Raw genomic sequence first — 13,513 nt, 5'->3', positions numbered from 1 at the left:
GGCCGAGCGAGTGCCGAGCCGCATCGACCCGCTCGGGGCGCCGCTGAGGGAGGGCGGGAAGAGGGGGGGGCACGGCCGGCCCGCCGACCGGCTGGCGGGGCGCAGAGCAGCGGGGAGAGGAGGGACGGAGCCCCCCCCGCATCGGGGTGTCAGTCTCTTTTCCCAAGTAACAAGTGACAGGATGAGAGGAAACGGCCTCAAGTTGCACCAGGGGAGGCTTAGATTTTATATCAGGAAAAATGTCTTCCCCAAAAGGGTTGTCAAGCACTGGAACAGGCTGCCCAGGGAGGTGGTGGCGTCACCATCCCTGGAGGCATTTAAAAGACGACATGTAGATGTGGTGCTTAGGGCTGTAGTTTAGTGGTGGACTTGGCAGTGTTAGGTTAATGGTGGGACTTGATGATCTTCAAGGTCTTTTCCAACAAAAACAATTCTATGATTCTAAGAGAGCTGTGAAGAGGGAGGTGCCTTCCCTTTACAATCATGTTTCAAAATAGACTGACACTTTTGCACAATTTTATGTTATTTTACATACTTACCTGTTCGGAGTATGGCTGACCCTAAAGCCTTGATTATGGACCAGCTTCAGTTTGTACACTCACGGAACAAAAAGGCAATCCCTTTGGTACATCCTAAAGGGCATTTGGGGGCGTTCAGGATGAAAAGCAAACTCGGAGCAGGAGCAATTTGAGCGTAGATTTGTTTTCCTTGAAAGAGAAGGGCAGGCTAGTCCTCAGGAAAGAGCGAGGCTGTTCCTGTTCCATGCATGACAGCTGACATGATAAATGAGGACTGGTGCTCACCAAGCAATTTAAAGGACAGACTTCTTACACATTGCAAAACCACAGCATTTTGGAGACACACAGCTAAATTCTCCTTCTGGCTACACAAGGGAAACCCCAAACAACTCCGTGAAATCAGCCAGGTCCTCTGATCCATGCAGTTAACTCTTCCATCGGCGGGCAGGGAAGGCACCCTCCAGATGAGATTCCCACACAGCCTGTGACACAAGATATGCCTCTCACAGGACTCAGAGGACGTCCTCTGGAGCCTGTGGGTTCCCGGAGGCCTCAGCGGCTGACAACATTAATAGATCTTGGGGAAACTTGTCAAATCTCCAGATGTCGTCCGTGGAGCACCTGGGGACAGGCAGGGAGTGAAATGTGGCCTTCAGTGCGGTCCAGCGGAGCAAACGAGTCCGTGTGCAATGCCCTGCAGCTCTTCAAAGTACTTTGTCTTTCATTCCTCCTCCAAGGAGAGAAAGGAGAAGGGGAGGGATGGATTTCCCCTCTGTTGGGTGTTCCACTGGTAAACTTGGGAAATAAATTAAAGGCAAAAACTTACTTAGTCATTTCCACTTGCACAGCTGACCTTCTTAAACATCAAGAAACACAAGAAGCCCCTTTGGCAGTATCTCCACCTCAAGTTACATACTATTTTTCTATGCAGTTTATTAAACATCTATGTTAATACATTTATGCACCTTTAAAACATGGACCATAAAATAGAGTGGGTATAAGGCAAAGCCAAATTCTTGCATCTGTAGGACGTGAGGTGTAAGTGGGCATAGATTCCCTGCAGCCGTTTACTCCTCCTGAATATTTAGTACCTCAACTTTACTTTTTCCCCTTTTTCTTTTAAGTCCAAATCCATTTGTCAGTATTTTATTCCCGAAGTGCTTTCAGAGCTCGGTGACAAATGTTAGATGTTGCAATTACTGGCTTACTGGGCAGAGAGTGGTTCTATAGGAAAGTAATTGGCTATTCTTCCTGGCATGAATAATATTCGCATTAATAGCCTCCCTTGCCATGGCTTTGAGAGCAATTTTGCTGCGTGCTTTTTTACCTGCAATGGGAACAGACACATTTTCTGGCCCTGGCCAGGCTGGGTCAATAATAAGAGGAAGGGGAGGCAAAATGCTCTTTCCTGCTCTGTGCAGAGTGACGAGAAAGATCTTAGTCATCTTACACCCAACACAGGACCACTGAGGACTCCATCCTGTGACAGCTTTTCTCTTCCAACCATTTGTGACAGGTCCCAGAGGGAAATTTGGGGTGATGCTAAAGCCTGAGCACAGCCAGCCCACTCATAAGCCAGCCATGCTGCAAGCCTGGGGCAAGACGGGCAGGCACAAGAGAGATCCCCTTTCTTCCCAAAGAAACTGGCTAAGAGATAGAGCAGAAAGAAATATTTCCTTCTTTCTGCAGAGGGAAAGACCAAAGGGCTTGCCCAAGGTGGCAGGAGCAGCCATGGACAAGGTCAGTGGTGGCCCTTGCCAGTGCTGTGGGTCCCACCACAGATGCCACTCTCTGTTCCACTCTTCTCTCTAAACTGGCACCATCAGGCAGAGGTTAAGTCCTCCCCTCTTCCCCCTTTCTAATTACACAATTTACTCCTTTTCTAGCTGTAATCAGCTCCCATTTATACAGCCCTCAGAGATCACAGGATAATCACCATGGGGAATAATCCTGTGATTTCCCTTGCCGTCTCTGCAGGATGCTGAGTCCCTCCAGCACAAGCAAGGAGAGGAGAGAATGATGAACATCTTCCTCAGGGACTCTACAGGATTAGGCCAAAAAAAGCAGTCCAAAAAATCTAAATATCATCAAACAGAGCCTGTCTACCAGTCACCACCATGGTATGAACTCATGTCAACCACCACCACGCTGCAGTGGGACCACTGTTCCCCCCAGTCCCTGGTGAATGCAGTGGCTCTCCAGTGACCTCCCTGGTTTGTGGGATCTCCCTTCTTTTACACTCTTTTTTGGTTTTTTGAGGCTCCTTCCTTTTGCTGTGGAGTGCAGGCACTCCCCAGTTCCCCACAGAAACTTTTAAGAAATGCGTTGCAGGAGTCAGAGCCTTGTATCCAGCTCTTCGCAGGCAGGAATAAGGACAGATCCTGCCCAAAAGAGCTTGTGATGTTTGTGGCAGGCAGAAAATAGCATGAGGGAGAGATAATGTAAGAAAGCGTCTCCTAATGGAAGGACACCTCGGACTTCGTCTAACAGCTTCAGCCATTCTGCAATGAAAAGCAGAGGTGAAAAATCTGTAATATGGTAAGAAGGGCAGAGCTACAGCTTTAGCTGAATTCAGTGGTGCCACCTGGATCTTCTCAGGTGAAGCTCTGAAGAGACCAGCAATACAGGATGAGGATCCCCACGCACCAGCATAGCTTGGCCATATTCAGCTGGGAAAGTAATTAGTTAAATATCCTTCCAGTTAATTCCTTTGCAAACCACGAGAGGGAAACTGAATATGGTCATACCAAGAAGCTCTCAGCTGGAGTTGTGATCCCATTTCATCATGGCCAGAGACAGCTCAATTGCCCTTCCACCAAATCTACTTATTGAGAGAGGAAACATTAAGTGCTTTGAAAATATTAACTTTAGGGAGAAAAATCTTTTTCCTCCTTGGAGGTCAGGTGCCATTCAACACGCAGCCGGGCTGCACGCTGGGCGAAGGCAGAGGTTCAGCAGCAAGGATCCCAGTGCTGCTGCTGCTTTCAGCACATTTGCAGGAATATCACCTGAAAGAAAACTGAATCATGAGCCCAGACTGATGTGAGTGGGGTGGCTGACAATTTTCCCACCCCCGGCCGTCTGGCTGCTGAGCTGCCACAGCGCTCAAGCACTTATGCCTGTGCCCAGCAGCGAAGGGCTGTGGCTACGGGGCTGAGCCACGTCCCACACAGCCATCCCCGCAGTACCCTCCATCGCAGCCGTACAGCACCCGCTTGAGCCTGAACCCCGCTGCGTGCTGAGCACACTCAAGGCACAGCTCCCCTGTCCCACAGTGGGGTGACACAGCTGGGCGGCCGCTGCCCGCGTTGGTCTCAGAGCCCTTTGCCATCACGCATTACACATTAGATTTCACAGTTTCTTTTGATTCATTTATGACTGCTGTCCCTTTCACCCCAGTGGTACCTAATCCTTGTTACTGTTAGAAGAGAAGAAATAAATCTTTTCTAATCTTGTTTATTTACAAAGAAAGACCCACAAAATCCTATTTCCTTAAAGCAGCAAAGGCAAAATGAGCAGGTAAGAATCTCCACAGCCGCTATTCCAGTGAGCTCTGAGCCCCAGAAATGCTGCACACCCACCTGCTTCCTCATGGGTTTGGTGCTTCCCTCTCCAAATACCTCCTTGCCCCTGTGTTGGAAATCAAGACAATCTCCCCTCGAAGCCAGACACCTCTGTACCACACTGAGCCATATGCCATGGCTTGAAAGCCATGAGGGATTTCAAGGGAGAAGGGATCGGTGGCACAGAGACAGGAGAAGGATGCGGGATGAGCAGGAAAGCAGGGATATGGGTGGCCTCCAGGTAATGCAACAATCTCCTCCGGGGACTAAGCCCTGGGCTTTCCCCTTCAGCGTTGTTGCAGTGCTAATCACGGTCTCTCTGTCCCTAATTTGACATTAAGCAGCTCATGGCACTGGCTAAAGAGTATCTGGAAGCAGAGGCTCACCCACCAGCCTGGGTTTAGCATTGCTCACCTACAAAGCAACATCCCCCCTGCTCTGAGAAAACCATCAGCAACTTGAGTGCTTCAGCTGCTTCCTGCTCCATGGGACTGCTTTCAAGAGCCAGCCCTTCATTCGAGAAGGCTGTCCCCATGGGGTACTTTCCCCCTGCACCACATTTGCTTCTAATTTTTTTTTTTTCCAAAAATGTTTTTAAACATGCATGAGTCTGGCTCAGCAACCCAAAATATTTCATTTGACGCAAACCAAAATGTTCTATTTTGTTTTCTAGCTAATTAGCCAGTCTTACCTCCCTCACCTTTATAAGCACAGGCAAGCCAACACCACAACTTGCAAACATCAAAAAGCCTGGTTTTAGGAAATGTCAGAGTCAAGCTGTGTTGGCACTTCCAAAAACACATCCCTTGTTTCTTAAGGGGAGGCCAAAATGACTTCCCAAATTCAGCTTGATTTTGCAAATTGGTTTAGCCCTGCTGCAGGTCCATTTTTGCAAGAAATTTACAATCAGCTGCAATCTTCCTTGCCAAGCTCAGACATTTACAGAGCACTCAGAGAGCTGCAGAACAAATCCAAGGGCAGGTCTCACCCCTATGGACCAGTGACAGCCCCCAGTGCCGCTGGGTCCTCACCACTCACCCAGCACCACCACCAGAATTCTTTGGTGCTGCATTCAGTGGTGCTGCTCATGGGTACAAATATACCTTTATGCAAATCCAGTTGCAGGATCAGGACTGAAATAAATGGGATTGCAACCATCTTCCCATAACAGCTACCTCCATCATGTCACTTTCATAATCTACAGAGAGACACCCACCATAGTCAGTCAGAGTGTAAAAGCTGAAAGACAAAATATATATGAATATATAATATATATACACACATATACACATACACACTTACTTTCTAAGCAGTTAATCTACCAAGCACCCTCCACCACATTTAAAAATATTTGCTTATCGGCTTGCATGACCAAGAAAGACTTTTCTGCAAATGTTTTTTTCTCCAGGGCAGGAAGAATTGCTTCCCTCCCTGCTGTCTGAGCTCTGCAGAGACCAAGCGCTGGCTCCTTTGGGATAACAGTTTGGCCCCTGCGTATGATTTTTGTGACTTATACAACCTCCAAGGGCCAGGAGCAAGGCTGGCTGGCAGCAGAGGTTCTCCCTACACTGAGAGTTGGGTTTGAGGAAACCGTCTTGATGGGTAGTGGAGGTGCATCCCTTGGAAGACATCTTCTGAACTGCGCATGGTCCCCAAACGCTTCAGCTCCTCTATTTAAAGGGGGGCTGGCAGGGGTTGAGTATAACACACAGGCAACAAGGATTTCAAATTATTTTTGTGGCAGCAGGCAGTCCTTCCCTGACCTTCCCACCATGGTACCAAGTTGCCCCAGCTCCTGTATGGCTCCAGTGAGCTCCAGGGCCAACTTGGGAGCTCAGAGCATGGACCATGCAACCTTAAACACACCTGGTCTGACTGGCTGGGCAGACCATCATATTGCTCAGCTAGTAAGGGATGTGTCACCTCTAACCGTGTGTGTCTGCTCTCCCCGACCGCTTTGTCTTTGCTTAGACAAGTCCTCCCTCTGGCAGAAGGCAAAATATCATTCTCTCTACCCCTGATTAAATCCCAATAGAAAAAAAAAATCTGGCTCCTATAAGTAATGGCTCAGGACAGAGGAAACATCATTTCATTGGGGCAATTAGCGCAGTCTAATTAAACGCTAGTCTTCTGATCAGGCTCTGCTGATTAAGTGGGTTGCAGACACTCTGGATTGTATTAATGAAATGAATCAGTTAATTACATGACAATCAATAAGAAGCAAAAAATAGGACAAGCAATTTGCCTTTAAATGACCATCTAAATTCATCAACATGATACATGTTTGTAAGTGTTAAGGGAAGGGGCAGACATGACAGATCTCTTCGGCACTAAGATAATCATTTCTGATAGTTGCAACTCATGAAAAGTAGAGAACTTACAGCATGTCCCCGAAAAAAATAATTAGTTTTTTTATAATAGCTTACAAAACAAGCAGAGCACCAGCGAACTCAGCTACTGGGGAAAAAAACACCTTCAAACTTAGCTCTTTAATAAACTGAAAGTCTTAGTTTGGAGTTGTGACCTGAAATGGTCAGCATTGCTTTGAACCAGAGACATTGTGGTCTTGAATGATTATCTGGCTTAGAGCTCCCATCCAAATTGAAAACCTTGGTGAAGTGGGAGCTGGAAAATGACATTGTTAAAGAGGCAATTTTTGCCCTGAAAAGCTTGCAGCCTGAATGGAAGGACTTAAAAAATAAAGGGAAAAACTATTTTGTGAAAAATAAAGAAATACCTGCTGTTCTCATTTTGCATGGTTCAAACCAGGCAGACTGTGAGGGATTTTCAGCATTTGTAATGAGTGCTTTTAATTATTTGGGGTTTTTTTTAAAAAAAAACAGAAAGCGTTATCAAGATGGCTATTAAGAATTTCTCCTCTCTGAAAGCAAGCATTTCAGTCAAGCTAAAAAGCAATAACACTTTCAAGAAAAAAAATCGGTGGAAATGTCATAAAAAATGAAATGTCTGACAAGCACAACAATCTTCTCAGCCTTGAAAAAAGGGATTGGGTATTTTATTTTTTACTTTCTGCTTTATGATTTTGGCTGGATGGATAATGCAGAATTAGGAAGGTGACTTTTCCTTCTTCCAGAGATAGAGACCTGAGGACTAGAAAGAAGAGCCTTACCCCAAACCGTGCCTGCAATCACAGACTCATTTAGGTGAGGAGGGACCTCTGGAAGTCTCTGGTCTGACCCCATGCTCCAAGCAGGGCCAGCTTCAAAGATTAAATGAGTTTGCTCTGGGCTTTGTCTGATTGAGCTTTGAAGATCTCCGAGGATGGACACTCCAGCACCTTCATTCCAGTCACAGAGATATTGCACCAGAGTTTTCAGCCTCCAGGTTCAGTGCCCTGATGAAAAAATGTCCTAATGCGTCTCACTGCCCTGGGATTGTCATGGAAGAAATCCAGGAGGGCTGGCATACGCAGTGGCATCTACAGTCACAGGGGAAAGAGCATCAAAAAGAAAGAGGTGTAGGCCAGAGCTTTTTGAAACCTTCAGGCTCTGTCCACAGCCTTCAGTAGGGACAGGAGTAATCGAGTGTGGGTGCTCTCCAAACCAGCCTCATCCAAACCAGCCATGCTCTAGACACTCAATCCCACCGCAGGCCAGCCTCCAAGCTGTACTCCAAAGCTGTGGTATCTGGTTTGTCATCCTTGTGTGGTTCCTCCCCTTCCAGCCTCCTAGCAATTGCATTTTTGGAGGCACAAAGCTCATTTATGAGTCTCTGCACCAATAAAACAAAAAGGAAGAACCTCAATGCCACAACCTGGACTGCCAGGCAAGGAATTTTCTTGCCATTTGTGGGCAAACATTTACCATCTTGCACGGGAAGTGGATCAAGCTACTGGGGGACTTTCAGCTCCAAAAACCACTAGAAAAAAACATGAAACTACCAGGAAGCAGAGGAGAGCGGATGGCAGTGAGACGGCTCGGCTGTCCCAGCGGCAGGTTTTACTGATGCTAAGAGCTCCAGGCTCCTGGAATTGCTTTCCCAAAGTCTCCCCAGCTGGCTGCCAAGGTAGAGCCTGCAGAGAGTCGAGGCAGATACCTTTCATCTTTTTAAAGCTTTATTTCCAAAGGAAGCAGAATTATGCTGCTGTTCTCTTTTTTTTTTTCCCCCTAATAACTTTTAAATCCTTTGGCTGCTTGCACCGAATTTTTCACAGGGGGGCCAGACGTGCAGTTCTGACAAGCCTGGAGTAAACAGGCAGCTGGGGACAGGAGAGAGAAACTCCGCTAGTACAAAATGCCTCTCGTCGACAGTCACAACCAAGCATGAAACATCTGATTTCCTGGGCACCGTGGAGTCCAAGCAGAGTTCGGCCTCCAGGAATAACTCCGTGGGAAACGGGCTGCAGTGGTTCAGCCCGTCTGTCTCCCGAATAAGTTGTCCTGCTTTACAGCAGGGTTTTGCAGTTTGCTCTGTGCAATGCTTGTGTGCAAGCAGCAATAAAGAGTTGATTTCTAGCATGGAAGGAGGTTGTGCTCAGGGATTCTTTAGTCCTGAGCTGCTGGAGCCACCCCATGTGCAGCTGCAAAAGAGCTCGGCTGCATCCTGGTGTGTATCAGGCATGAGCCATCAGATGCATTGAGGCATCCTTCCTCTCTACACAGCTGCAATACTGTGCCTGGTTTTGGGTACCCAGTCTTGATGTGTCAGGAGGTGAGAAGAGTGACCAGCATTATCAAAGCCCTTGAAAACAGGAAGCATAGAAGGAGACTGAATAAAGACTGTGCTTGGTTTAGTCTCAGAAAAGGGAAATATGAGAGCAATCTGCAAATTAAGTTCTTGTGAAGAAGGGAAGTCTTCTCTGTGATCACAACAGGTAGGAAAGGAAGTGGCTGGCTTCAGTTGCAGCCCAAGAGGATATAGGTTAGAAATGAAGGAAAACCTTGCCAAGAGGAAAGATAATCCTGTCTGGACAGGATCCTTTGCAGTTTTTAAGAGCAAGCAATACACCCTTCAGCTGGGTTTATGCTTTGGGTGAAAATCACTCCTAGACCTCCCTCCTGACTTAATTTCTACATCTCCATAAGGAAGCCACCGTCACTGAGGAGACCACCGGCAGCTTAATGCACTGCCTGAAAGAGATGGGCAAGATACAAACCTTAGAAGAGAGGATGCCCGTTTGTCAGCTTGCCTGGTGTGCTCAGTGCTGCACAAAGCCCAAGGACAACTCCTGCCTCATTGCTCTGGACAATAAGGATGCTGCAAATTCCAGATTATCATTCATGCCTAAATTTCCTATCTGTATTCAGGAAAACCTTGGGGCTTTCCTCCATGCCACAACTAAACTACAGTGAATTAGCATTTTAAAAGCTTTGCTGAATCTATGTGCAGTAACAACAATGCCACTGTTACCAATTTAAACTCAGCCAAACCACTATCCCACTATATAGTGGAGAATTTCAGTTTGGATCTGGACTTTGCCATTTCTATCCAGGACATTTATTGTTTGGAGTAAATCAGCCCTTTCAGCCTGAATTGTAAAACTGTGCTCACATGGGAAGCACCTATCACACAGAACAAAAATCTCCCTGCTTGCCAGAGCAAAGAGGCCACTGCACATGTCCAAAATATGTGTGCAGTGCATATGGATGCACATGCTGGACACTACCAATGCCCCTCTGAACATCGGGAAGAAGGCTTTTCCCCTTCAAAGGCAGCCTACTAACTTGTTCTTCTTGGAGAGTCTCTTTTGAAGGCACAAGGGCCCTAAGTCGGCTGATTGTGCCACACACAGTCTGATCAGTAAACTTGGCACGTTCGTGTGCAGAAAAGGGAAAAAAAAACCCACCTTGATCACTACTTGCCTTTTACCTTGCCTTTTACCTTAACCAAGCCTGCCTTAATCTCACGAAACCCAGGGTGCTTGGAGAACAGAGGCACAAGTTCAAAGAGACAGCAAGAAGTTAATCTGAAAGCAAAAGGTGCTCTTCAGGCAGGTGGGAAAAAGTAATCAGAAAGCACAGCTATGCCAAAGCTTCAATAAATGACATCAAGGCAGCCATTATACACTCACTAAAGCACGAGGGCCCTCCACTCTTGTTAATCAAGAAAAAAAACAAGACTGTAGACACATGGGCCAGACTGCAAAGGCAGGAGCTGGTAGGGCTCCTCGCCACCCCACTTGAGCAGGCAAAGGCAGCTACATCAACATCCACTGTGCTCCCTGAGCTCCATGGAGCTCCAGGAGCTTCAGCTTCCTGTAGGCAATGTCCCATTTTGGTGTTATCCATCCAAAATGCACTGACTTTTTAGTTCAACATTGTAATTATTATTTCTTTTCACCTTCAAAAACTATAGCCTGGCCCACTCTGGTCCTGGGAAGCCTGATGACAAATCAGAGGGTGCTTACACTTTCGTATCTCCCAGCCCCAGGCAAATGTAATGCTGGATTCAGGATCCTGCTGCTTCAAAACTGCAGATGCAGAAGGAGATTCCCTCCGCATAATACTTCCATCTCTATCTTCTCATCTGTAAAGCGCAGCTAATCATTGTGCAGCTTTTGTCTGTTTAGGCTGTAAGCTCTTAGGGGCTATCCAAGGACGCTGCGCATGAGGAGCCCCTCCATCAGACAAACAAGATGACTTGCACGAGCTGAATGCAGGCAAGGCTGGCAGTGAGAGATGGCATCTTTTATCAGAAAAATTGATTCACAAAAGCCAAGGGGAGCAGTTTTCTCTCCAGCAAGCAACATCAATACACACATATGGACCCAGAGCTAGTGTTTCTCCCACAGCATTTCACCACCCCCCTTCCAACATCCCTCTCTAACCCCCCTGTCCCATAGCAGCGTGACATTCAGATAACTGCTCCCCGACTCAGGCTTTTCACATCCTACAGCCAGGCCTGAATCCCACATGGCAGTGATGCAAACCCAAAACCTCTCTCCTACAACAGACGTGTGCCAGCTGCAGCTGAGCAGCACGAGCCGCGATCCTCCGCTCAGCTGCCTCTGGCTGAAGGAGCAGGTGGAGGTTGTGGTACCCCGCTGCTGCCGGCGGGCAGGAGGGGAAGGGTGCCACTGAGCAGCACAGCACGTCCCTTCTGCAGACCACAGCTCCTTTCTCTCCTTCTCTCCCAAGCCCAGGAGGCACCAGCCACATTAAGCAGCGTGATGCAGTTTCTGATCCTCAAGCGCTTGGAGAATCGCCTGGACACTGAGCAGGCTCCTGCTGGAGTTCGAAGATGCCCGTGTGAGTGTGTGATCTCTGCTGTCAGCTCTGCTCGCAGGCAGATCTCTATAAGCCTCCCAAGCCACTGTGGAGCTGGGGCTGCCAGCAACGGTAGGAACCCTTTCCCCTGCTGTAAGCACTGATCCCTCCTAAAACCTGAAGCGATTGCATTAATCAGTTTGCTTCGAAGTAGGCCATGCTGAATGTGTTTGAGCCTGGCTGATAAAACGGGGAGAGGAAGAAGTGCAAGGAGATTAGAAAAGAATCATGCTTAATTTGGGAACGTCTCTGAAGATTTATTCCAAAGCATGAAAGCCATGGAGAATGCTCCCGCCCAGAGATTAAAGATGCTCTGACTCACATTTCTGAGGCTTGACAATGGCTTATTCAGGAGAGCTGCCTGCAGCCACGAGGCAGAGGATACGGTTTTCCCAAAGCATTTCAATTTTCAAGAGAAAAGATAAAAAAAGACTAGTCTTCATAACATGAGATACCGTGGTCCCCATCTCTCCTAAAGCTGTCTATAGATTTCTGTGTTTTTGTTGGCCTGAGAAGAACCATAGCCAGCAGTTGGTGACAACTTCTGAATCGCCACTTTCTGGCATTTGCTATTGCATTTGACCTCCAAACAAAAGCAGAGCTAAGAAGCCAGTGGAAGGCCCTTACCAATCAAACAGGGGGGAATGCAGCAGCCATCACCCCTTGCCTGCCATGCCCCTTCATGTTTCCTTCTTCCACAGAAGTGAAATCTAGGGGTGAAAGGTGTACAGCTGTTTTATCATGTTGGCCTCTTCCAGGCCACCTGGTTCTCCATGCTGCATGGCCAACTCTGTGAGCATCACATGATCCCTGAGCACATGTCCCCATTCAGCGATCCCATGGGTGGCCTGCTGAGCACTGGGTGTGTGGATGGTGCCAAGACCTCAGCATCTCTTTCCCCAGAAGCTCATGATGGCCCCACTGTCCATGCCAACTCTAGGTGAGCCTCCAAAGGAAAGAAGGTGGCACCTGCAAGAGGGTATGTGTAGGAACTGGTCTTGCTTTTTCTGCTTTGCTCCTCTCATCAAGTGCCGAAGGGAAGGGAATGGTGAGTTTGGGAGAGATGGGATGGCAGGAATAGGGAACGGCAGGAATAGGGAACAGCAGGATTGCTGCCGACAGACTGCCTGTGCTGGAAATCCCTTTGGGAGGGCTGGTGTGACCGAGCCTTGAGGATGAGCAGCAGGACAGCTCCAGGGCATTGGGAAGAAGGAATCAGATTTGATGCTTGACTGATGTGGGCACGACTTTGACATCACCTCTTACAGCTGGTGTAAACACAGCCCTGAGTTTTTACTCACAAGGACCTTTTGGTAGATAACTTGGTGAAGAATTTGTGGCTGATGCTATTGACATCAACACCACGAAGGTGAGGGCTGACGTGGGGTACACCATTTGGGGGGTGTCAGCTCTCGTCTAGGGAGGTCAGGCTGCTGCTTCAGAGAAGTGCTGCCAGCAGGGTCCCTCCACAGGACCCTGTATGGGACTTTACACCAGCAGCTCAGGGGACAGGGGGACCAGAGGGCAGGAGAGCAGCCATGGCACTGTGTTGGTGATGCATGAGAAGTTCCCCTGCATGGCTGTGCAGCAGATCATCTTTGATGCAATGTTACAGATGGTCCTTTCTGAGCAGCTGCCACTGCTGCTCCTTGTTCTGTTCTCCAAGATAGCTGGAGCAGAGACAAGCCCAGCCCCTTAAGAGGCTCTGCAGAGTTTGTTTTGATCTTCCTGCTGATGGGGAAGGACAGCCAGAGCCTGCTGAACAGAAGAGGCTGTGTACTAGCTCTCAGCGTCCAGGTAATTGTACTCATCCCCATCTATCATCCCTCTGTCTGGAAGCCTCTGTTGCCAGACCTAATGCCCTTTATGCCATTTCTTTCACGGAACCAGCTTGAAATTGATTTTGAAACAGAAGCAAGAGCGTGTATCAATTTCCCCCTTGGAGGTGTGACAGTGTGTCTGCTTTCTGCCAGGTTAGATTATTTTTGTTCTCTGCTGTACGTGTGTGTGTTCCCCTGGCTCTATTCTCTGAGACAGGTAGAAAGGATCCCGTCTTTCCGAAGTGGGGCTGGTGGGGGAGAGGAGATGACTGATAACATGACGTAGCAGAATGACAGCCACCCCCATGTTTCAGGCTGTGTCCGTCACCTGCATCCTCACCATCTTGCTTTGCCAGGGGAAGATGGAAGGAAGAGATCTGAGGCAG

Source organism: Nyctibius grandis, chromosome 8 (genome assembly GCF_013368605.1).
Source record: "Nyctibius grandis isolate bNycGra1 chromosome 8, bNycGra1.pri, whole genome shotgun sequence".
In the NCBI taxonomy this organism is placed as follows: domain Eukaryota; kingdom Metazoa; phylum Chordata; class Aves; order Nyctibiiformes; family Nyctibiidae; genus Nyctibius; species Nyctibius grandis.
The sequence above is the reverse complement of the archived record's forward strand: the minus strand, read 5'-3'. Positions refer to the sequence as shown.